The 25,495-nt window shown below is 40.8% G+C and overlaps 1 long non-coding RNA gene and 1 pseudogene across 6 annotated transcripts in view; one reads left to right on the plus strand and one right to left on the minus strand.

The window, feature by feature from the left end:
- Positions 1–361: 361 nt before the first annotated feature.
- LOC122565191 (immunoglobulin lambda-1 light chain-like) lies at positions 362–14,818 on the plus strand (annotated as a pseudogene). Its single transcript, XR_015751870.1, has 4 exons — positions 362–440; positions 539–853; positions 1,249–1,299; positions 6,711–14,818. The product of XR_015751870.1 is annotated as an immunoglobulin lambda-1 light chain-like (transcript).
- Positions 6,705–25,495, minus strand: part of LOC122565192 (uncharacterized) — a 37,437-nt gene continuing 18,646 nt past the window's right edge. For all 5 annotated transcript variants that reach the window (XR_015751871.1, XR_006316107.2, XR_015751873.1 and 2 more), the window contains 2 exons: positions 10,507–10,567; positions 6,705–7,345 (listed from right to left, as the gene is read on the minus strand). This is a non-coding gene — a long non-coding RNA (uncharacterized LOC122565192). The remainder of the gene's footprint in view (positions 7,346–10,506; positions 10,568–25,495) is intronic.

Here is a 25,495-nt window from a genome sequence, read left to right on the forward strand (position 1 = left end):
GGAGTTTGCATATTCTCTCTGTGTGGGTTTACTCCCACAGTCCAAAGATGTGCAGGTTAGGTGAATTGGCTCTAGAAAGAGATTTTTGATAGTAGGTGTGAAGAACAATTTTAACTCCAGAAGAAGCAGTAAACATAAAGGGAAATATCAGACAATAAACGAGCTTCAGTGTAAAATGTGACAGAGTTTAGAGTCGGACTGAGGTATCACTGCATCAACCTGAATCTCTGAGCCTGAATGGGTGGGTTTCAGGTCCTTGCTCTGGTTGGTCAGTGTGAATCGCTCTCATTTGCACGGATTTCCTTCCTGTTGTGAAGGGCTCTATAACTGGCTTCAATGGGAACCTGCTGCCACAGTCTGTCCCAGATACAGTCGCTGAAGACAGGCAGAAATTATGTGGATCTTGTGCTTTTTCTGTTCCCTGGCAGTGTGGCTGGGCTGTAAGTAAAACACTGCTCCTTCCACAGCAGCAGGTCGGGGTTTTACAGTCCCCTTTACAAGGGTCCATTTCTGATGTTTAATCCTTGCTCTTTTACAGATGGACAGTGTCAGACTCTGACTCAGCCTCCACACCTGACTGTGAAACCGGGAAACAAGGCCACACTGGACTGTAACATTGGAACGGCTGATAACTATGTTGTGAGCTGGTACAAGCAGACACCAGGATCAGCTCCTCAGTGGATCCTCTATTACCATCACTCGAGCAGTGCGCCTATCTATGGGTCTGGGTTTAGCAGCGACCGTTTCACATCGACAGCCAACAGCGGCCACAACATTTACCAGTTAATCATCAAAAACGTGGAGGTGAATGATGCCGCCGTGTATTACTGTGGAAAGTGGTTTAGCTCGGCCAGTGCTTATGTCTCACAGTGACAGAAGGTAACACAAAAACTGATATCAGGAAATAATGGCCTCCTAATATCATTGTATTGGATCAAATACTCTAATATTTAAGAATTCATAAATTACTTTAATGTTGTTCTTGGGTATAATATTTTCCAATTGCCGTTATTTCATAATTGGTAACTTTGTGAATCATTCCCACTACTGAGTGTTGATGATATTTTAATGTCAGTGTGTGGATGTTGTTGTGAGGTTATTCCTTACTGTCCCACACCAACTGGGGCACTGGGAATACATGATCAATGCTGGGAATGGAGTATCTGAAGGTGTTTTCTCTCCAATTCCAGGATCCTGGATAACTGTATGGACTGAACCCTAGAATTCCACCACTGATCCAGAACCTAGAACATCACACTGTGTGTGTGTTTGGGCAAGAGACCAAGCTCTTTTTTGCAGGTAAGTGGCTGGGAATTCCCTCTGTGGATACTAACTGTGTGAATTTCGACACTTGATGAAACTTGATTATTTCCTCATGCCTATTTCTTAACCTGAGTGAAAATGTTGGTTGTTTCTCCAGAGTCTCGCAGCAGAAGCAGAACAATCACTCTTGGTGCTACCTGTCTGAGTTTGTGCTGTTTCTGACATTAGCTGTTAGTTCAAGGCACCCGTGTGGCCAGGGAACCAGTGACAAGCAAAACCCGATAGGGGAAATGCTAATGGGGAAAACAAAGTGAAGTGGGAGAGTAGAACCGGTACTCCTGTTTAATTTTTTTTTCTCTCTTGATACAAGGAGGATCCTTCGCAAACTGATCCAGCTTCCTCAAGAGGCAGCATCTGAGTGAACAGAATCTCTGACACTTCTGTTTATTTTTTTTAAATTTTTACCCCCACACTAAACTGTGGTAGTGCTTATTTATTCCCCAGCACCCATGTTGTGTGTGTGCAAGTGTAAGACACAATGAAAGACACAAGGTGCACGAATCTTTATTCAGTTTCCACCACCAGGAAGCAAAGAAACACCCGAGTGGCCAGTGACAAGCAGGGCCCTTCACATCAAAGGGCAATGTTGTGTGATCAAACAGTGAAGTAGAGGTCAGGGATTAAATCAAAATAAAATTGGAGGGGGAACACTCCTGTTTATACCTGTCAACCATGATTACATCCATCCCCCTCTCAGTCCAGGACAGACTTGTTCATTTTCTCATACCGTTTTTAGGGGCGTTTACCCACCGTGTCCAGTTACTCCGACTCAGCCCCAGATATGCAGCCTGACTCTCGCACCCGGAGCATGATGGAAGAAATTGCTCCTTTTCTTCAGATGGTAAAGGTGCTGAGGCTGCGGCATCCACATGTAAACTGTCTCTCGCTTAGCAGAGTCTGTGTCAAGCATTGGTGTTCCTGCTACTGTTTCACTTCCTTGTTTTCCCTCTTGCCCAGGTCCATGAAGATCAGATTTAACCTGGTGTGGTGTCTTCTCCCCAATAGCAACTCTGTTGGAGCTATTCCTGGAGTTTACGAGGGGTGGTCAGATAATTAAATAGGATCTGGGACAGTTTTGTAATGTGTGAAGGTGGAAGCTGTTTCTTAAAGCTTATCTTCAAAGTTTGGATGGCTCTTTCTTCCAGACTATTGGACAATGGATGGTATGGAGCTGTCCTGGTGTGCCAATGCCATTCAACTTTAGGAATATCCTGCTGGAAAATGATGACCCATTGTCTATGACCATGGCTATGTCTGCATTAAATCCTGGCCACCAGACATAACCTCTCATCAACATCATCATTTTGTACACCCCTGGATGTTTCTGGTGGAGTTCAGCCAGTAATGGATGAGAACCTTTGCTCGGGACAATCCCTTACACTCCCCATAATAAAATACCATCCTCTACAGTGATCTGGTCTCACCGAGTCCAGGGAAGTTTTAGTTCTGGTTGTGATGACCCTTTTGATGTTTCCCCCATTGCCGCCAGCTGTTATATTTTTCCAGAACGGGATCTTTTTGTGTCCACGTTCCAATATTTACAGCGATGGCTGGAAGGGACTCCAGAAAGTTTAAAGCCAGAACGGACTCTTCCAGTGACAGCACTACCATTCGTATATGTACCAGTGGGAGGCGGCTCAATGCATCCGCACTTTCTACTTGGCCTCCGCACAGTGTAATTGTATGCACCTAGACTGAGTCCAATGCTGAATTCGAGCTGAAGCTATGGTGGCACTGCCTTATCCTCCTCGAGTAGCCCTACCAAGGGTTGGTGGTCTGTTAGTATTACAAATTTGTGTTGTATAGATATCGATACAACTTTCTCACACCAAAGATGACCGCCATACCTTCCTTCTCTATCTGGGTGTATTTGTGCTCTGCATCAGCCACAGTCCAGGAAGCATACCCGATTGGGCATTCCTCTGCATTGGGCCATCTGCGAGCTAACACTACCCTGATACTCTACAGGGAGGCACTGCCCATCAGCACCAGATCTCACTTGGCATCATAATGTGCTAACACCTTGGCCGATGATAACTGCTCCTTCACTTCCCTAAAGGCTACGTCTTGGCTACGAGACCATTTCCAAGCGTGACCATTTTCCCATAGCAGATAGAAGGGTGCCAGGATGAGGCCAGGCTATGTATGAACTCTCTGTAATACCTCACCAATCCAAGGAACAGATGTGGGAGCTGGGCCTCTTTTGATTGCCTTCACTATCTTCCAATGGGTGTAGCCCAAGTAGGTCACTTGGCATGCCCAAAGCACACATTTTCCCCTTTTAAGGCATATTCCCATCTTGGGGAAACATCTAAGGACAATGTCCAAGTTCTCTAGTGCTCTTTATTGGTCTTCCCTTTTATTAGCACATCATTCCAGATAAATGGAAACCTGGGGTAGATCATATAAAATTTTCTTTCTCGTCCACTAATACATTACACAGGCTTATGATGCCCCAATTGACAGTCTCATGTATTGGTACAAATGCTTTTGAGAATTAATTGGGCATTTGTCTGGGAATCCTCATCTAACTGCAGTTGCATTACACATGGCTATGTCCAGCTTCATTATAGACAGCCCCTGCCAGATTTGTGTATAAACCCTCTGTGAGGGATTATGTTTTTATCCAGCTGTAAGAAGCGCTTTACTATTTATTTAAAATCCCTACAAAGGCGAATCTACTCACTGGGCTTCACAATCGGTACTGCCCATTCCTCAAACTGCACTGGCTCGATTCCTTCGCATTGCAGCCTCCTGATTTCAGCCACTACTTCTGCCCGCAAGGCAAATAGGACTGGGCAGGCCTTGCAGAATTGTGGAATTGCTTCCTGGTCAAGATGCAAAATGGCCGCTGCTCTTTTGACAGTTCCTAGTCCTTCCTGAAAAATGTCCAGGTGTCTTCTTAGGATTTCACTCAGGCAGCCATTTCTAATCGAAAAATGTTGAGCCAATCAAGATGAATCTTTCTCAACTAATTTTGCACCATCATACAAGACCCGAACCGCTGTTGTACCCTTAATCTGCAAAGGTTCCCTAGTATAGGATCTCAATCTAGCTGAGATCTTATGCAAACTTAAGAGTTGGAGTCTAGAGCATTCATTTGTTAAAGACTGGTTTGCAATCACGGATATAGCTGCGCCGTTATCAATCTCCATTAGAACCAGGTGACCATTCAACCAGACATTTTGGTTCTGATTTGGATGTTGCTAAGCAATTTAATTGTTCCAAACCAAAGGTAGGTGGGCTTTCCAGGGTGTGCACTCTCTTGGATACCAACCTGAGTTGTTTTACTCAATTCAGGTCTAGCAGAAATCTGATGCTGTCTCGAGTTTGCATAATAGCAGCAACTATAATGGCCTGCCAGCCCGGATCCTTGAAAAATGTTAACTATTTGGCTGAGGATTGCCACTGTTTTAGGGTTTTCCTGTGGGCTGACCCATAGTCCCTCTGTTCAGGATATGTCCTGAGTGAGGCTGTGCTATTGCCTTCACTCCAGTGCTCTCTCAAAGTTTAGTCGGCCTGGCAAGTCCATGGATCTCCCCTGTAACTCTTACGCGCCACATCCTTCATTTTCTAATAACAAAGCCAGTTGTAGTGCCTGTTTGAATCCACTTAATCTTTAGGTTGCAAGCACTTTTGCATGGTTACATTATTAATCACAGTCTTGTCGCATAACTCCACAGAGGCTGGTATCACATCACCTTTTATTTACAGGTGCATAGTACTTGTCGCTAGTCTGACTTTCTCAGAGCCAGCACTGAGTGAACCGAACCTCTGATGCACCAGTCTATATCTGTCAGCCATATTTCCCGAATTGGACCGGATTAACAGCTCCAATAAGGGAACTCATATTCTGAGGTCCATCTGACTGACCTCGTTACAGTCACTACAACTTGATCCTTCAACAATTCTCTTGCCTTCAGACATTCCATCTCCAATCCTTCCTCAGCTTTTCTCCTTTCCATTTCTGGGGCAGGTTGTTTGCTGCAAACCATCTAATGTTTCTAGTTTCTTTAAGAGCACTTTCTTGTCACATACACACAAGGGACTCTTTCATTCTCTAGCTTCAATTTCTAATGATTCTGACGATGACCATACCATTGCTTATTTTGTGTCTTGCCTTCTCCTTGAGCAAGGAAGTCCCACCTCGCTCAACGTAATCACTTGTATTAATATGGCACCTTTTTAATATAGAAGAACTGTCCCCAGGACGTACATGTAGAAATATCAAACTGAATGTTACCATACCACGTAAGGAAGTGTTAGGTCAAAGGCCAAATTGGAAGAATTTAAGGCATTTTCCAAATAATTCTCCCTTCGTACCTCATTTGTTAGGCCTTTAGTTTTCACCTCCTCACATTCTCCCAATACATGCTGGAACTCTCCCTCCGCTCCCTTTCCTTCATTGCTATCCTTTGCTCTCATTGCTCCTTGGAGACTTGTTGCTTTGATTTAGGTTTTGCACGTTCTCAGGCTGGAGCTCAGGTTCTGAGGTGAATTCACTGAGATGGTGGTCTCAGACCCGAATCACTCTGTCGCTGGACTATGGCAGGAGTGACAGTACAATGAAAGGGCTTGCTGGATTTATGTTGAGTTTCAGTACTGACACCTCAGACCAGAGCCTTCACCACTCGCTCACTGTGAGCTGCTGCTGGATGTCATGTTGACATTGAACTTGTGCCAGGAGTTAACGTTGCAGCATTGTGTACACTGCCAGCAGCCTTTCCCCATTCAGAGGACTCTGTGGGAAAAAAGATTGGGGGGGGGGGGGGCGGGAGGAGGAGGAGGTATTGAGCTGGAGAAAGGATCATTGAAGATCAAGCAAGAAGTTCTTTTGTTCTTCTCACCTTGAATGGGCTAATTGGAGCATCCTCATAGACCATTCCATGTCCTGTTGCTCATTAGTCTGTAGAGCTCAGGACCACACACACCTGGAGCTTTCAGTCAGAGCTGTGGAGAGATTGAGGTACATTTATTCCTGAATGCCTGTGGCTGGCATTGAAGGAGCACAGAATCATCATTGGCTTTCAATCAGCAATGATCTCCAGAATCCCTCACCCTTCAAACACGGATATTGAGATCAACAGCAGTATCCCTGATGAACCAACTTAGCACAGATCCATATACAACCATTGAGACGGAAGTGGATTCCCCACAGTGAATGATGCTGACATTCAGAGTCACCAGGACAATTGTTTTTACATCAAAATTAGTACTTTCTATTGTCACAAATCTCAATAATCTTAATCGAGGGATCCTCACTCCCACAATAACCTTCTGAGGCCCAATTCTGGAAGCTGCAACATCTCAAACCTGTTCTTATTAAACTGAAATGATGCTATATTCTTTGCTAACTTTGTATGCAAACATTGTCTTTTCTCTTGCAGCTCAGCAACTCCCTGACCCTTAAGTAAAACTGCTTGGGCCTTCAGATGAGGAGATGTCCAGTAAAGGGGCAGGCACATTAGTTTGTCTGGTCAGCAAACTGTCCATGGGCTTTGCTGTAGTCAGCTGGACAGTGGATGGGAGTCCGACGAGCAGTGAGGTCCAAGCCAGCGTGGTGTCCCGTGACCTGGACAACAGCTTCAGTCTCAGCAGCTACCTGACCGTCCCTGACCGTGATTGGAGCAGTGGGAAGGTGTACTCCTGCACAGTGCAACAAGGAGCAGCTTCAGAAACAATCGCAACAGTCTCACAATCCGGCTGTTAAATATTTGGAAGTTTCATATGTGTTTGCTGTCTAATTTAGGCAGAAAAAGTCACTTACCTTCCACCCCTTCACCATTACTCATCCTCTTCCTCTGGAGTCTGCTGCATTTTGTGTTCCTGTTTTGCTCTGTGTGATTCTGCTGTATTGTGTTTGTGCCTGAGGCAGGTTCTGTTCAATTTCCCATTTAGAGTTTCATGGACCAGGCTCCAATCAATAATTTCAGTTCATGTGGGTGCTTTGCTCAACACCCCATGCTGGATTTCATGTGAGTTTATGATCAGCCAACAGCATCAGGCTGGTAATTCTATTGCTCTGTAATGTACAATGAAAAGTTTTGAGATTAACGAGTTTCCATTTCTCTGGAGGGATACATAACAAATGTATCCCTCCATACATTTGGACTGTCGAGTTACATGACATGGAAACTCTACAGTGTGGAAACAAGCCATTCAGCCCAACAAGTCCACACTGACTCTTTGCGCAGCCCATCCAAACTCAACCACCCCCATCCCCCTCACCCTATTCCTCTAACACTGCACTTTCCATGGCTCATCCACCTAACTTGTACATCTTTGGACAGGAACTCCCAGATATTAACAAGGATTGTTCTTTTTAATCTGTGCAAGCAGGCAGTTGCAGCCTCCAAATAATGCAAGTGCAGGACAGCACTCCCAACAAAGCAGCACAGCCTCAGTACAGCTCCTCAGTACAGCCATGGCTTGATGCTCAAATTCTCAACTGGGGTTTGTATCCAGAATTTCAGGACTCAAACAGCAGGTGTCCTCTTAACTGAGCTGCAGTCCCATGGTGTCACTGGATAAGCAGATGCGTGGAAGTATCACCCATTAAGTCACATGTTGACCCCATTGCTCCTCTGGGAAATGCAGCCAGAGCCATATCCATAATGTGGTTCAGTGTACAGGGTTTGTATGGAAGGTTAGAAAGAATTAATGATACATGGTTCTATACTTTGGAAAACAGATGAGCTTTTCTTTGCCTCCAGCCCTGATTTCAGGATGGTGCTTTGTCTCTTTGGTGTAAGGGTCAAGACTGCCATTGAGCAGTTGCAAACTGAGAGAGGGTGTGTAACTGCCAGAGGTCATATCCCATCACAGTACTAATGACATCATCAGATAGAAGGATGTAGTTCTGCACACAGAGTTTAGAAAGCTGGGTAAGGATTAAATAAGAAGGACTTCAAGAGCTGCATTTTCTGGATGACTCCTAGTGCCATGCACCAGTGAGCATGGAAATTGAAGAATAGTACACAGGAGAGAAGATGAAGAAAGGATGCAGGAGAGAGGGAATGCTGGGACATTGAGTGTAGATATCGGGACACAGTAGTGGGCCACTCGGCCCATCTAGCCTGCCCTGCCATTCAATACAATCATGACTGATTAAACATTTCAACGACTTTTATCCAGCTCACGACCATAATTAGAAATCTGTCAATCTCTACCTCAATTTACACAAATTGGAGTTTCAACAGCCCCTCTTCAAGGCAATAATATCTTGTGAAGTTTAGGGAGTCCAAAATTGCACATACTATTCCAGGTATGGTCTAACCAAACTCCTATACAATTGAATAAAGTTTTCACTTTTCCTGTACTCAATTCCACTTGCAATGAAGGCTAACATTCCATTAGCCATCTTAATAACTTGCTGCACTTGCATGTTAGCCTTTAGTAACTTATCAACCAGAACACCTATGTCCCTTTGTACTTCTACACTTTTCAACCTGTTATAATTTAAGAAATACTCTATATATCAATTGTGATTACCAGGGTGGAATACCTCATATTTTCCACGTTATATTCCCTGTTCTTGCTCATTATCTAAGCCTGTCCAAATCTTTCTGAAGTCACGTTATACCTTCTCCACAACATATATTCCCACTTAGCTTAGTATCATCTGCAAATTTGGAAACATTACATTTGGTCCCCATGTCAAAATTATTGATATATGTTGTGAACAGCCGGGGCCCAAGTACTGACCCTTGCAGTACTCCCCGACCCACAGCCTGCTAATGTCAGATTGACCGATTTATTCTCTGTTTGCTATCTGTTCGCCAATCGTTAATTCATACCACCTACTCCAAAGTTTCTAATAGCCTTCTATAGGAGACTTTATGAACAGCCTTCTGAAAATCTAAATATACCATGTCCATTTTTTGTACACTTGTAAAAACCTCAAATAAGTTCATCAAACGCAATTTTCCATTTGCAAATTCATGGTGACAATTCTCAAAGAGATGATTGCCATCCAAGTGTCTAATTCTCCCATCCTTTCCAATAGATTCTATCTTCTTTTCTTATTATTGGTACAAGACTAACAGTTCTTTACTCATCTCTTTTTCTCACCTGGTATTTCACAAGCACGTGACATTGTTACCTTCCCTCCTGCAGGAATCATTCCACAATTTATAAGAGTTTGGAAGATGATAATCAATACATCAACTATCTCTATAGCTGACTCCTTCAACACTTTCAGATGTAGAACAGCAGATCCTGGGATTTATCAACTTGCAACCCCATTAACTTCTCCAGTACAATCTTCTTACTGACACAAATTTCCTTCAATAGCCACTTATCTAGTTCTGGGAGATTCCTTGTTTTTTCCTCAAGGAAAACAGACAGCAGATAATTATTGAACTTCTCTGCTATTTTTATGCTCTATTATAAATTCTCCTGAATTTGCCGGTAATAGATCCACATTCATTTTGGCCAAACATTTCCTTTATATGTTGTTTTTTTAAACCAGATTGCATTAATATTCTATTTTCTCCATTTTAAAAATCAGTTTATTGTCTTCCTTTGCTGTATTCTATAAACAATGCAATCCTCAGACTAACTGAGTCTGACAGATTTATAGATCTCTTCTTTTTATCTTATACAATCCTGAACTTCCTTTGTTAGCTACAGTTGACTGACCTTTTACGAGTTTTTGCACCTTGAATGAATTTATTGTTGCTGAAAAACACATCATATTTTTTAAAGATAGATAATAGAAATCAAAGTTCAGTTTGGGGGTGAGAAAGTGGAGTCCCACAGTAGTGTTCGGGAGTGAAACAAAGGAAATTACATAGACATGAGGACAGTTTTGGCCCAAGCAGTTTGGGCAGGAATGCTAAAAAGGTATGAGCAGTGGCAGTTATTTAAGAAGCTCCTCAATTCCTCACAACTAAAACATATCCCAGTGAAGATGAAAGATAGTGGTTGGGGTGGAGGGCGGTGGTTAAAAAAAATCCATGGCTACTCAACAAGGTTTGGGGCAATATCAAGTTAAAAACTAAGATTTACCATATTGTAAAGTTTAGCGGCAGGCTGTAAGATTAGGAAACTTTCAAACATAAACAAAGGGATACTAAAAAATTAATAAAAAGAACTAAGGTAAATTATGAAAGAAAACTAGCACAAAATATTAAAAAAAATTGCAAAAGCATCTATGGCTTTTTAAAAGGGAAGAGAGTTTACCTTTATCGATTCTTTGACTTTCCAACATCAGTAGTCCTCGCTATCTCCAAGTTGCTACATCCTAGGATATTAAACAAAGCAGTGGTGGAGATAATGGATCCATTGGTTACAAGATACAGGCAAGGTTCCAGTGGATTGGAAAAATGTTAATGTAAGGGTCTTATTCAAAAAGGGAGGGAAGCAATATGTGGGAAATTACAGACCAGTTAGTCTAACATCAATTGTTAGGAAAGTGTTAGAATCAGTTATCACGAAAGCAGTATCAGGACATGTGGAAAGTCAAAATGTTATGCATCAGAGTCAGCATGGTTTTATGAAGGGCAACTCATGTTTTACTAATTTACTAGAGTTCTTCGAAGATGTAACAAGCAAAATAGATAAAGTATCCTGTAGATATAATATATCTAGACTTCTGGAAGGCATTTGATAAGGTGCCACACAAAAGGTTAATTCACAACATTGGATTATATGGCATTGGGCATAATTTATTATGCTTGAATTTGACTGGCTAATGGACAGAAGACAGAGAATTGGGATAAATGTATTTTTTTCTGGATGGCAAGAAGTAACAGGTGGGGTGCAACACGTTTCAGTCCTTGGACCCCAGCTATTTGCAATCTACATTAATGACTTTGATATGAGGAAAGAAAGTTCTAAAGACAAATTTGCAGGCAACACAAAAATAGGCAGCATGGTAAACTGCAATGAGCAAATAAGAACCTTACAAATGGATATAGATAGGTTAGGAGAGTGGGTCAAAATGTGGCTTATGGAGTTTAACGAGGATATGTGTACAATCATACATTTTGGTTGGAAAATGGGATGGTGACCTATTATCTAAATGGGGAGAGACTTCAGGATGCTCCCATGCAAAGGGATCTGGGTGTCCTCATTCATGAGTGACAGAACACTAGCATGTAGGTGCAGCAGATAATAAAGAAAACAAATGGAATGTTGGCTTTTATAGCTAAAGGTTTAGAATATAAATGTAAGGAAGTATTGTTGCAACCAAACAAGGCTTTGGTGAGACTGTACCTGGAATACGATGCACAGTTTTAGTCCCCTTATTTGAGGAAAGATGTAGTGGCAAAGGAAGCAGTTCAGAGGAGATTCGCCAGATTCCAGAGAAGGGTCAAAAAGTGTGGTGCTAGAAAAGCACAGCAGGTCAGACAGCATTTGAGGAGCAGGAGAGTTGACATTTCGAGCATAACTGATGAAACATTCCTGATGAAGAGCTTATGCTTGGAACGGCTATTCTCCTGTTCCTCAATGCTGCCTGACTGGCTGTACTTTTCCAGCATCTGCAGTCTTCACTTTCTCCTGATTCCAAAAAAGGGGATTGTCATACAAAGAGAGATTGAATAGTTTAGGCCTATATTCTTAGGAATTTGGAAGAATAAAGGGAGATCAAGTTGAGGTATTCAAGATGAGAAAAGGTATGGATAAAATAGACATGGAGCGGATACTTCCTCTTGTGGGGCATTCTAGGACGAGAGGTCATAGTCTTAGGATAAGGGGTAGCAAATTTAAGACAGAGTTGAGGAGAAATGACTTCTCCCAAAGTGTTGTGCAGCTGTGGAATTCACTACCCTGAAGTGCAGTGGATGCTGGAACAGGCAGAAAAATGGGGGTGAAAAGCACATCAGCCATGATCGAGCAGACTTGATGGGCCAAATGTCCTAATTCTGCTACATATCATATGATCTCATGCCTTTGCACGGTAATGCCTTCTCTTGTACTTTTGCAATCCACCTCGGCAAATTTGTTCCTCACGTCTTCGTAATTTTGCTTCTTAAAATTTAACATCCTTGCTTCAGATTGAAATACTTCACTTTCAAACATAGTGTTATCAGACTGCTAGGCCTGAACAAGACAGACTGTTTGCACATGAACAGAATGGGGAACAATGTAAGAAATGAACATGAACAAGACATTGGGACCTTGAGCCTGCTCTACCCTGCAATAAGATCATGACTGAGACCTTAACTTCATTTTCTTGCCCACTCTCCAAAATTCTAACCTTGACTCCCTGGTTGTCAAAAATCTGTTTAATTCAGCCTGGAATATATTAAATAACTGAACCTCTCCTGCATTTTCAGGAAAAGAACAATGACCCTCCAAGAGAAGTAATTTCTAATCACCATCTTTAATGGGAAACCCTTTGATTTTAATCTTGTCCTCTAGTCTAGACTCCCCCTGCAGTGAAATAATAGTCCAATGCAAATACAGCTTTTATTCAAAAAGGAGACGAAACTACATAGAATACTTTTATTAAGAGTTTCACCATAACCCAGAATGGTGCAGTTTCCTTTATTGTCCATTTCCTTAAAATACAATCCAAATTTTCAATTGCTTTTCTAATTGCTGTATCTGCATCTTTATCAAACTCTCCGCAGTAATTTCTTGCCCTGCCCCTATGGTGTCTCTCAGTATTTGCATGGAACAACTTAGCACTTGGCAGTTTTCTGCTGAAACACTGATGCCTGCTATCTTACATCTTTGATAAACACTGGCATTCCGAAGGTGCCCTGCTCATCGACAAACAGAATCTGAAGATAGCATTGAATCACACAGCATGGAAACAGGTCCTTCAGGTAAACTAAATTAGTCCTGTTTGCCTTGGTTTGGCCCATATTCCAAACACCTTTTTATTAAAAACCTCCAGTTTTGTTTATTTATTCATGGGATGAGGCATCACTGGCTAGACCAGCATTTATTGCCCATCCCTAATTTCAGAGAGTGCAGTTAAGAGTCAACCACATTGCAGTGGGTCTGGAGTCACATGTAGGCTAGACCAGATTAGAATGACAAGCAGGAGGCTAGAAGAACACAGCAAGCCAGGCGGCATCAGGTGGTGGAGAAGTCAATGTTTTGGCTATAAACCCTTCTTCAGGGCTTGTACAGACGTAGCAGCCTGATAACATTATGTTTGAAGAAGGGTTATACCCGAAACGGTGACTTCTCCACCTCCGGAACTCCCTGGCTTGCTGCGTTTTTCCAGTCGCCTGCTTATCTACCTTGGATTCGAGCATCTGCAGTTTTTTTTGTCTCAGACCAGGCTAGAATGGCAGTTTCCTTCCCTAAAGGATATTAGTGAAACAGATCAGTTTTTCTTGACAATTAGCAATGGCTTCATGGCCATTATTATACTCTTATTTCCAGAGTTTTATTAAATTTAAATTCTGCCATGGTGGGATAAGAACCTGGGTCCCCAGAACATTACCCGAGTCTCTGGATTAACAATCCAGCGATGATACCATCAGGTCATTGCCTACAATGCTGACAGCTCCATATTTGGGCAAGGAAAAAAATGGCTCAGGCCACTAGCACTTGGAGGATTGCTAGAGACTAGGTACCTGTTCAGCCACAGACAGGAGATGACTCAATGTCATCCAGAGATAAGTTTTTTTGTGTGTAATAAATCAATACTTTATTGTTAAAGAACATTTGCAAGTGTAGTGTGAGTATGTGATTAATCACCTTAACAACCAACTGCAAAAGTTAAAACTTCTGATGTTTCAAACCTGGCTTCATTCTGGGATCTGGCTTATCCAGTATTACTGTCAGTTAGAATCATAACAAGTGGAGGTCTTATCACATTGATATTCATTGAACTTAAGAAGGAACTGTACCTCTTTGAAAGAAATTAGTACAAAGTGGTCATAGAAACAAATAAGAGTGTAGTGAAGTCCATTATATGGATTCAACTTTTGAAATGGTAATGAATATAAACATGATTTTTCTGTGAATAGAAGCAGCAACTGGATTATTTGAAATATCTGAATTAGGCTAAACTGGGAAAGTTAGCAGATAAATTTGAGGTAGAAAAAAATAAGGATGACAGATTTTAAGTAATTACCCAGCATTTAGAAAGACATTTCACTTCATTTGAAAAGCTATATGGGCAGCCAAAATAGCAAAATATGCTTGGACCATAGGTACAGCTATGACTGGGGAACATCAATTTGTCACAAGAGTAATGTGCAGGTTGTGGAAGTGCTAAAAAATAGGCTCAATGCTCATGAGCTTGTCCCTGAAGCTTACTAATTACCTAGTCAGACATTTTCAGAATTTCAAAGAAAAATAAATGTTATGGGCACACTGGTTTCCCAGAAACAATTTTTGAGCAAGTTAGGGAAATTACGATTATGGAAAAATTTATTTTGATAAGCATCAAATATCAAAGATCTGAGAAGCAACAGTTCTGGCAGATGTGTGTGTATTGTCTTGTAAACAGGCGATAACTTGGAAATTCTGTTATTGAACTCATAAGTGTAAATGAAAAGGACAAAGATAAAGAGTATGAAGTTCCTTTGTTTAGTCTATCTTCTTTCATAGAAATACAACAAACACATCCTAAATTGAGAGATTTATATCAACAGCCTATTCAGAAATTTAGTCAGTACTAATACTTCAATATTGTTATTGAAAAGCCAAAATACTAATGAGGGACTGAAGAATAATCCAACAGGTCAGAGTCCTGAATTGCATAATAAAATTTTATGAATTGCTCACAATAGATCACTTAGGTATTAGGAAAACACAGACAACAATACTGAAACATTTTTATTGGGTAGAACGACATATAGATGAGGTGAAATTTTGCCAGACATGCCATATATCACGTAATGGGAAATCGTAACACTTGAAATGCAGAATCAGCTTTCAAAGAACAATTAAGCAGGGTTGTATAAGACCCCTACCTAAAACCTGGAGTGGGAATCAGTATTTTGTTTTTAGCATTTATGAATGTTTTAACACAATTATCTGAGCAATGACTTTGGGAAAAATTAAGGCCATAAGATGTAGGAGCAGAAATCAACCAGTCAAGTCTGCCCTGCCATTCAATTAACTCATGGCTGATCTGAAAATCCTCAACTCCACTTTTCTGCCTTTACCTGATAATTGTTTATTCTGTTTGTCTCAGCCTTGAGTATACTTAATGATGCAAGCTCTATATTTCTCAAATTTGAGATGATGCCAGAGGGCATAATCTCAAAATAATGTGTTACACATTTAACACAAGTTACCTATTCATTTTATCAATCACAATCTCAAGAAACACAGGAATGATGGTATAAAACTCTGATGAACATGATTAGAACTTATTGTCAGGAATATCTTAATGATTGGAATCAAGGGATTCCCTTGTAACTATTTGCCATTAAAAAAGTCCCAAATGAGTCAATTGGACTCCATCCTTCTGAACTAATATACAGACTGCATACAGAGGATCCTTAAATTGATAAAGAGGAATTATAAACCAAAATTCAGACACTGTGCTTCCAATGTATATCCCAAATTTCAGAGAAAAACAAACAAAAACATGTACATTGGACTGAAATCATTCGAAAAATGCTCAACCATCAATGAAAAGGGGATAAAAAGGCTAATCTCAGAAATTAGTTGTTGAAAACATAGGTGTTAATATTATTACCTGTCTCTGTTGAACCATTAAGATCAATTAGAACATCTAAAATCAAAAAGGAATTCAATGGCGTGAATTGTTACTTCAGAAAGGTGGAAGAAGCAGTGTGATATAGCAGCAAGATAGTCAGGAGAAAAGTATCTTTTTAATATAGTGAAAACAATAGGAAGCCCAGCCTGTACTGTTGGGATGGGTCAGGAATTTAGCTTTAGGTTCAGCAGATAAGGGGACAACTACGATAAGATGGGCCAGTCAACACAGGGTGGAGGGTATACAAAACAGATGAGATAGAAATTGGTAAATGACGCCAAATTACTTTGATATATATGTTATTTTACTACAAGATAAGCATACATTGTCCATGAGTTTTTTTTCAAAAACTGAATGCTTGTTAATGGAAATATTGGGCAGTGGAGAAAGAGACCTTTGTTAGCTTTATGGCAATTTGAAATGTTCATATTCGAACACTTTGAAGAGGCTATTATTTATAGGGGCTATAATCCTTTAGTTTCTTTGAAGACATTTTGTGACAAAGATTGCTTCACTGGTACTTAATGTCACAGCCATACAATTTCTAAGTTATTCATGTGGTTGGCAAGAACAATTTTATAGTGGACATTTTGGTCAGGACAAAAATGAAAAAAAGGGAATGCTATGATCAAAATGGAGTTGGGTAAATATGGTTGTTATGAAGATTAGTGTTTAATATATGTATATAATTACTGCAAATCTAACATTGGAATAGTGCTAAGAATAACTTTTGATTGAAAAGGAAAATACCTCTCTCTGACACCTTTTCACTATTTATTTGAGAGGAGGTGTGATAAACGTATAAAATAAATCATTACCATTTTTGAAATTTGGATTTTTAAAAAAGAAATAGAGGCAGATGGATTTTAGTTAGTTAGATGAAACTATTTGTTTTTAAATGAGAAAGTCATTTGAAGCAATAGAGCAAGCACATCTATTCACGAAAGCAAATGAGAGGATTCTGGGTAATCCAAGATGGAAGACGGGAAAACTTTCTGGCTGTAACAGCTGTTCCTCTTTTGAGGTATTTTAGGCGTTGGAGGTGATTTCCTCAAATTCCAGGAGCAGCAATTACTGTTTCATTTGCTGTTGCATTGTTTTGAAACTTTGTAGAAAAAAAAAGTCAAAATAACAGCAGTTTTAAAAAGGGAGGGGTACAGACAAAGGAAGCACATGGTGACATCAGCGCAGGAGAGACACAGAAAGAAAGAAACTGACATCACAGTGAACCTGCACAGTTACTGCCTTTGCTGTTTGAATTCATGTATCACTGGACATTGGAGTGTGTCTGGGAAAATTCAACTTTTTCACGCAAGGATGGTATGTGTATGGAATGTGCTGCCAGAGGAAGTGGTGGAGGCTAGTCGAATTGCACCATTTAAAAGGCATTTGGATGGGTATATGAATAGGAAGGGTTTAGAAGGAGATGGGCCAAGTGCTGGCAGGTGGGACTAGATTGGGTACGGATATCTGGTCGGCATGGATGGGTTGGACCGAAGGGTCTGTTTCCGTGCTGTACATCTCTATGACTCTATAATTGGTGTCAAATAGGAAAGACCTGTAGTGTTAATGAAAGAAAAATACTGTTGAGTGTATGACAGAGTAAACACATGAAGGCTATTAAATTTGGTTTTGACTTCAGAACAGTAAGTTCAAGGTCTAAGATTAGAAGAACTGCTTCAGTTCAGTTCAGAAAGGAGAAAGGTTTCACCGAGCAATATAATCAAGTTTTATTTCAGGGCAACCAGTCACCGTAACCAAAGTGTTTTAGTCTGTGGTGTTTCCAAACTGTCAGAGTTTAGATAGAAATCTTCTTGATATTGAACTGAAAAGTGTAGGCCATCAGGATGATGAAAATTTTGTATTAGCAGACATGAAAGGAATCATAAATTTATTCCCACAATCCAAGGGAAAGAAACTGGGAAGAATCAATTAAGTAAAAATGAAATGACAGGGATAGGTAACACATTGAACATGCTTTGCTGTTTGTGTTAGATGTTTCTAACCACTTTTTTGTGCAAACAACATGTTTTATTGTTAAAGAATATCTGCAGCCTCATGTCCACATGGTTCAGTGATTAACCACTATTGTAACTGACTGCAAATAATAAACATTTATTGATCAAGTCAGGCTTGCTTCTGCGTTCTTAACAGTCCAGCATTACCATTGTGTAGGATCATAATATGTAAACAGGAACTCAAATACCCCAAACTGCTTTTTCTTAACTCCACACATTCTTGGACAGTTCTTTGATAGGTTTAACTCCCATTTCAATAATCATCATCATCATCATCCTAGTCATCAGACAAGTGATGATGTTGGTTGTCAAAATGGAATCAAATGGCATTTGCTCAGTCATGAACTTGTCACTGATGATTGGTTTGAATTCAAGACAGCTATTATCCTCTTTACACTCTTGGTTCAAAAGAGCTGAACTGATGAATCAAAGTGAGAGAGACTGCCTTGACTTCAAAATAGCCTTTGATAGAGCGTGGCACCTGGAGCCCTGGCAAAACTAGAATCAATGAGAATCAGGGAAAACTGGAATCACTGAGAATCGCGGGAAAACTCTCCACTGGTTGGTGTCATATCAGTCATCATAGCCAAACTGTTTTAGCTTGTGGTGCTTCCAAATCATCAGGGATTGAAAAGAAATCTTCAAGCGATTAGAACTTAGCAACGGAAGATGGCTTCAGCTCAATCATCTCAGTTCTAGGACATCTCTGCAGGAGTTCCTTAGGATAATGTGCAATGTTCAATTATCTTTAGCTGCTTCATATTGATCTTCCCTCCATCACCAGGTCAGATGTGGGGATGTCTGCTGATGATTGCACCTTGCATGCTTCCTCAGATATTGAAGTAGTCCATGTCCATATTCAGTAAGATCTGAGCAGCATCCATGTTTAGGTTGATAACTAACAAAAGCAACAATTACTGGAGAAACTCAACAGTTCTGGCAGTATCTGTGGGAAGAAAGCAGAGTTAAAGTTTCTAGTCCAGACCACTGAGTTTCTGCAGCAATTTCTGCTTTTGTTTCAAATTGGGCAGCATGGTGGCTCAGTGGTTAGCACTGCTGCCTCACGCACCAGGGTCCCAGGTTCGATTTCAGCCTCGGGCAACTGTCTGTGTATTTTGCACATTCTCCCAGTGTCTGCATGGGTTTCCTCCAGGTGCTCTGGTTTCCTCTCACAGTCCAAAGATGTGCAGGTCAAGTGAATTGGCAATGCTAAATTGCCCGTAGTGTTAGGGTGGGTTACTCTTTGGAGGGTCGGTGAGGACTTGTAGGGCTGAAGGGCCTGTTTCCACGCTGTAGGGAATCTCCAGCATCTGCAGTTCTTTTTATTACATTGATAAACAGTGAATAACATTCGTGTCGATGAGACACAAGTGCCAGGCCATGATCATCCGTACTTTCTTGGAGTTACCAGCTCTAACACACTTAAGACATTTGACACTATCCAGGTCAAAGTGGCAAATTACTTAGTACCTTCATCATTCATTCCCTTCATAACTGACTCATCAGGGGTTCTACAACAGTTTTCAATTTCTAAACCTGCATCTTCTACGACTTGGAAGGATGAAGACTGCATAGAGATGGGTACACTACTGCCTGCAAGTTCCCCTCCAAGTCACTCACCATCCTGACTTGGAACTCTCTGTTCCTTCACTGTCATTGGATTGAATTCCTGAAAGTCCCTTCTTTAAAGCAGTGTGCGTGTACTGACAAACCAAGGACTGGAGAAGTTCAAGAAGGCAGCTCATCACCACCTTCTCCAGGGGAGTTATGGTTGGGCAACAAATGCAGTCAGTGGCATTCACACTCCATGTACAAAGAAAACAATGAGACACAAACCTGCCTACTTTACACACCCTAAAGAGTGCTTCACCTCCACAAAATGGTGCTTTAAATCTTCTAAAGGGTGCCTTGCCTTTCAAGGACAACTTCCCTCCTCCAAAGATGCCCTGGAATCAGATTGAAGGGTATGCCCACTTCTCCCAAAGAAAAACTTGATGCCTAAGAGAATTACATTGAGAATAGATCAGTGCATGCCTGATATAATTTCCACATTCTGGATTCCACCATCCAGGGTCACCAAAATCCAATTTCATTGGAGACAGGTGATTATTTGAAAGGCAGCTGTTTTGAAGAAATGCACACACACAAGCTCGGGATCAATCCCAAATCTGCTCCTGCGGAATTCTGGATTCCGACTTCTGGCATGTGGAATTCGGGATTCCAACTTCTGGCACTTTAGCAAAGTGACTCTGTCAAAATCTCACAAACATCTTGCTTAGCTGTTAATGCAAGGCCTTCTGCACACTACTAACTATTTTCTCTCTCTCTCTCTCGTAGTACTCTTTTTCTCTCATTCTGTCTCACAATAGCCATCCCTTTCTTTGAAATTTTTCTAAAGGTATGAAAACTTAAGGTCACGTTCAGAATGTTTCTGTTCAGGTTTCACCTCCCAAAAAGAAACCAGATTCCGTGGGTCTGACTCTGAGCTGGGTGGGTTGATTCTGGAGTTCTCTTTCACATCGTGGGTTAAAGGGGAATTGTTAAATATGACCCTCTTGTAAACAACTAACATGGCAAAAATTACTCGGGCCCTCCACTGCATTGGTTAAAATATTCCTTGGAATGGTGTGTGATAGTTACTTAAAGAAACATGTCAAAAGGAACAGAAAGCAAGATATATTTGCATAATATTTATGTCAAGGGTTTGAGTGTATTCTGAACAGTCCTCCTCCGTAAAATAATGGAATCCAATTCCTGCTGAGACCCCTGGTGTTTGTCAGTGGCCCACCATTTTGGCCTGCATTGAAATGCTGAAAAATGCTTAGACAATAATACCACCATAATGAAGTTTAACTTAAACACAATTAGCTTCAGTATGTACATGAGGTTCAATTAACTCGGTGTCTTGATTCCAGTAAAATAATACTACCAGGTATTAGACTGCATCAAGAGGTAACTTAAATATATTTAACAGTATTAATAGTCAAATATTATTTGATAGCAAGTTAGCACGAGAGTCAGGTAGCTAGTAAATTAAAACATCTTTTACGATTTTAAACTTGCCCTTTCCCTGCTGAACAGGTTGTAGTGTGATATTCCTCCAAGCCCAAAATGGTCCAGCATAAATGAGGATAGTTATCTTTCTAGTCTAACAAGCAAACTTTGTGAGAGCAATATGAAGTTTATTGCATTGTTGCAACTATTTACAGATTAAATGACTATGAAAAACACTACTAAAGAGATTGCTAGTTGCCCCAAGTCCATCTCTTGCTAGTTCATTCTTTCCTTAGGCCAAGTCCTTGTGACATCATCACAGGGGGTGCTGCTTACTGCACTCAATCAAATATTATTCTTTCAAATCCATGGACACCTGTACCCTGCTCTCCACCACCACCCCACCCCCACCCCTGCAAACTCCAATCTTTTTCCTCACATACTATTAATATACAGGCAAATGTATAATATCGAACATGACCTAATCTCCCCTCAAATGTCTAATTTTACAAATTGGATGAGCTGGAGGTTTGACCATTCTCCCCAAACGTCATCTATTCAGACTTGGAAGAATGATAATTTTCGGTGTAGAAAGCAGTTAACTTGAACTGTGTTCTTGATAGCCCAAAATCTGTAGTTCTGTCTTGAAATGCAGGGTCTTTAACTTCTTGTATTTCTTTTCCTGAAGGCTTTAGTCCTGGATGTTTATTCCTGGTAGCTGTCAGTGTAGCATCTGTCATAATGAGTGATTTTTTTCCTTTGGAGTGTCTTGGATATTTTCATATTGTTTCTCTCTTCCTAGTGATATTTCCTGTCGATTGAATGTTTCACATTTCAGTCAGTAGAATTTGGTTTGCATTCCACCTGTAAATTTGTGCGGACGTTGGTTGACTTATTACTTCAACTTCTTGAATATTTTGGGCCTTCTCTTTTCCTGTTAGTGATTGAATTATTGGTGAAAGTAAGTGGTTGGTGCCTCAACTTTTTTTTTAAACTGGAAATTTGCTCTGACTGCATATGATACCCATTATTGTTTTGGGAAGTAATTCTGAAAGGTGTGGAAGTTGGACATTTCACTTGCTTTTGCCCCTCTTAGTCACTTCAGCCTCTAATGGCAGCATTGAATTTGGAGTTGAAAGTTGTTCACTGTGCTCTGTGGCAATCTGACTCAATTGTATTTCAAGTCCTCCATCGTCTGTCTATATGTATTCTCGAGTGCTGTAGATGGTTCAATTGTTGCTGCCTACTTAAACTTCTTGAGCAATGTTGTCATTTGGAATCTGAACTTTATTCAGTTTTGATTACAGTGGAAAACAATCAGTCAAAGCACAATAGTCACATTTTTATTTGTGGCATGAAACAAGTGTCTTTCAAATGCAAGTAACCTCAGGAGATTCTGCTTTTTGTTTAGGTTTCACCATGAGCTTATGGAGCCCAGCAAAATTTTATACTGGCTTTTCCTTAAAATTCTAGCATTTGGTTTCCCCTATTTTGAAGAGGTGCTTGCTTTAACATTCGTACATTACCCAGAAGTGTTTAAATTCTGCTGGGTGCAAGCAGTGTCTTATCAACCAATGCGGACTGTCTGATAATACTGTGACACTTGTTACCCTATCGAACTTCAGATTTCTGAGATGCCCATTGTCACAGATGCCCACATACCAAAATGTTTAATGCGGGTCACTGCGTCCAATCTGGAAAACCTTGAGCTTATCTTCCACAGAAAATATATATCATTTTATGTGGGGTGTTCTTTTGCTTTTCTGTAGTTATATCTTATTTTGGCACACTTCCTGAAAGTGACCTACTTTCTTACAGTAAAGGCATTTGGTTCTTAAAAGCTGGGGACTGTGTAGAATGGCAATTCACATTCTATTCAAGCAATTATCTGACAGACTTTATTCATAGAATCATACCTTACAAACAAGAGAGTATTTGGCACCATCATCTAGGTATGTCCTGTCTCACTGGTGGTCAGACTGACCAGAGGTGATAGCACTGTAGTGCACAGGTGGGAGGTGGTGTCATGGGAGTTCTCATGAAGTCTCAGTGTCAAGTCAAACATGGATAGTAAAACCTCTGATCACTATTGTCTCCCTGCCTCTTTTGACATCGGGTCAAATGGTGAATGTATACACTACCATCGTGAACATCACCTGGAAGAAGTACTGAATCTGGGGACTCTACTGTCTATCACCAAGAATGGCTCATTAGCACCATTACTAACTGAACTGGCTGACTGTAAGAACATATCTGCAACACAAGATTTATGGCATCCAGCAAGTGAAGCAATAATGAAAAACCTGTTCAGTTTCTATGCCAAATGCTCAACATAGCATGGCAACTGGTATAAAGCTAATAAGATATATAAAAGTATAAGTAAATGTATAATTAACATAATTAAGTAGTTAATTGGAACACATTAAGGCTGGCAGAATGGGTGATGAGTCACAGCTTTAGTAGATGAGAGGTCCTGGATGGCAGTTTGGATCAGAGCAAACACATCAGCAAGTGTTCAAGGTTTGTGCATTTTCAGTTCAAAGTTTGAACTGAGGAAGTCTGAACTACAGACATTGCAATGCATCAAGGAGGGAGAAAGTTACTTCCATTCTTTACCAGGAGACAGGTGCACCTGTTATTGGGATTAGGTCATCTGATTTGGTCAGTGTACAAGGACAGAAGAGTGTGACTGCAAATGAAGCTAATAAGGGGATACAGGAAGCAGAAGTACAGGAGCTTTCGTCTTTACAGTTGCTTAACTGACCATTCCAACATAGTACAGGAGGTCATTCAAGTGGTGATAGTATTGTGAAAGGGATTCACACTGCTCTCTGAAACAAAGAGCAGGAGTCCAAATGGCTGTGTTGCTTACATGGTGGTAAAGTTCAGGAAATCTGGTTAGTGATGAAGAATAACTTGTAATGGGAGGAGAGGATCCAGTCATGATGGCCCATGGAAGTACAAGAAGCATTGGCATGGCAAGGGAGGTGGTTCTGCACATTATGAACAATGAGGTGCTAACTTAAGAAGCAAATTAAAAGCTATAATCACTGGATTTTACCTGAGCCAACTGGCATAGGGCAAATCAGGTTAGCCAGCTCAAAAGACTTATGGGAAAATGGTTTCTGCTTCATGAGGCACTGTCACCTTGGTGTAGGGAGAAGCATATTGGCATAGATATAAGTTTGGCTAGCTATTAGGAAGCAGACAGTAGGCATAAATAGGTCTTTTTCAGGTTGGCAAGGAATAATGGGATTGTATAACAAACTGTAACAACTTAGGTTATGACTTGCATGAAGAGACAAAAAAAATGTTTGTCAAATTTACTAATGATAGTTTCCTGCCGAGGGGTTAAAAAAAAAAACTATCTAAATGGTAAGGGATTGTAGAACTCTGAGAATGCATAGGGATCTAGGTGTCCTAGTGCCTAGTCCTCATGAATCACAAGTACAGAAACTAATTAGGAAAATTAATAGAATGTGACTATTTATTACAAGAGCAAATGAATACAAAAATAACTGGTTATGCTTCAGTTATATAGAGCACTGGTGACATCACATTGACATTACTGTGTTCCCCTAAGTTAAGGAAGAATGCTGAACTGCCTCCAACATATTTACAAAGGTATATCAGACTAATATTTTGGAGTAAGGTTGGATAGGTTAGGTTTGTATCTGCTGGTGTTCAGAAGCGTAAAACAGGTAACTCGATTGAAAACAACATTGAGAGGTCTTGACAGAATAGATCTGGAAAGGATAAGCGAGTTTGTAGATTTTGATCCAAAATCAAGACAGCGGGTGGTTTGGGGGAGAACTTACTGGTGGAGTTCCCATGCATCTGCTGCCAACAAGAAACAAAGGAAATTACAAACAGGAACAGACACTTTGGCCCTCCTAGCCTGCACCAATCCAGATCCTCTGTCTAAACCTGTTGCCTATTTTCTAAGGATCCGTATCCTTCTGCTCCCTGCCATTCATGTATCTGTCCAGATACATCTTAAATGATGCTATTGTGGCCGCCTCTACCACCTCCACTGGCAATGTGTTCCAGGCACCACCACTCTCTGTGTAAAGAGCTTTTCATGCATATCTCCCCTAAACGTTTCCCCTCTCACCTTGAACTCATGACTCTTAGTAATTGAGTCCCCCACTCTGGGGGAAAAAACTTGTTGCTATCCACCCTGTCTATACCCCTCATGATTTTGTAGACTTCAATCAGGTCTCCCCTCAACCTCCATCTTTCTAATGAAATTAATCCTAATCTACTCAACCTCTCTAAATAGCTAGCGCCCTCCATAGCAGGCAACACTCTGGTGGACCTCCTCTGCATCTTCTCCAAAGCATCCACATCCTTTTGGTAATGTGGCGACCAGAACTGTACGCAGTATTCCAAAAGCAACTGCAATATGACCAGCCAACTCTTGTACTCAACACCCTGTCCGATGAAGGAAAGGATGTCGCATGCCTTCTTGAACACACTACTGACCTGTGTTGCCACCTTCAGGGTACAATGGACCTGA

This window comes from Chiloscyllium plagiosum, unplaced genomic scaffold (genome assembly GCF_037043375.1).
Source record: "Chiloscyllium plagiosum isolate Xiang-an unplaced genomic scaffold, Cpla_swu_hap1 HiC_scaffold_28, whole genome shotgun sequence".
NCBI lineage: Eukaryota > Metazoa > Chordata > Chondrichthyes > Orectolobiformes > Hemiscylliidae > Chiloscyllium > Chiloscyllium plagiosum.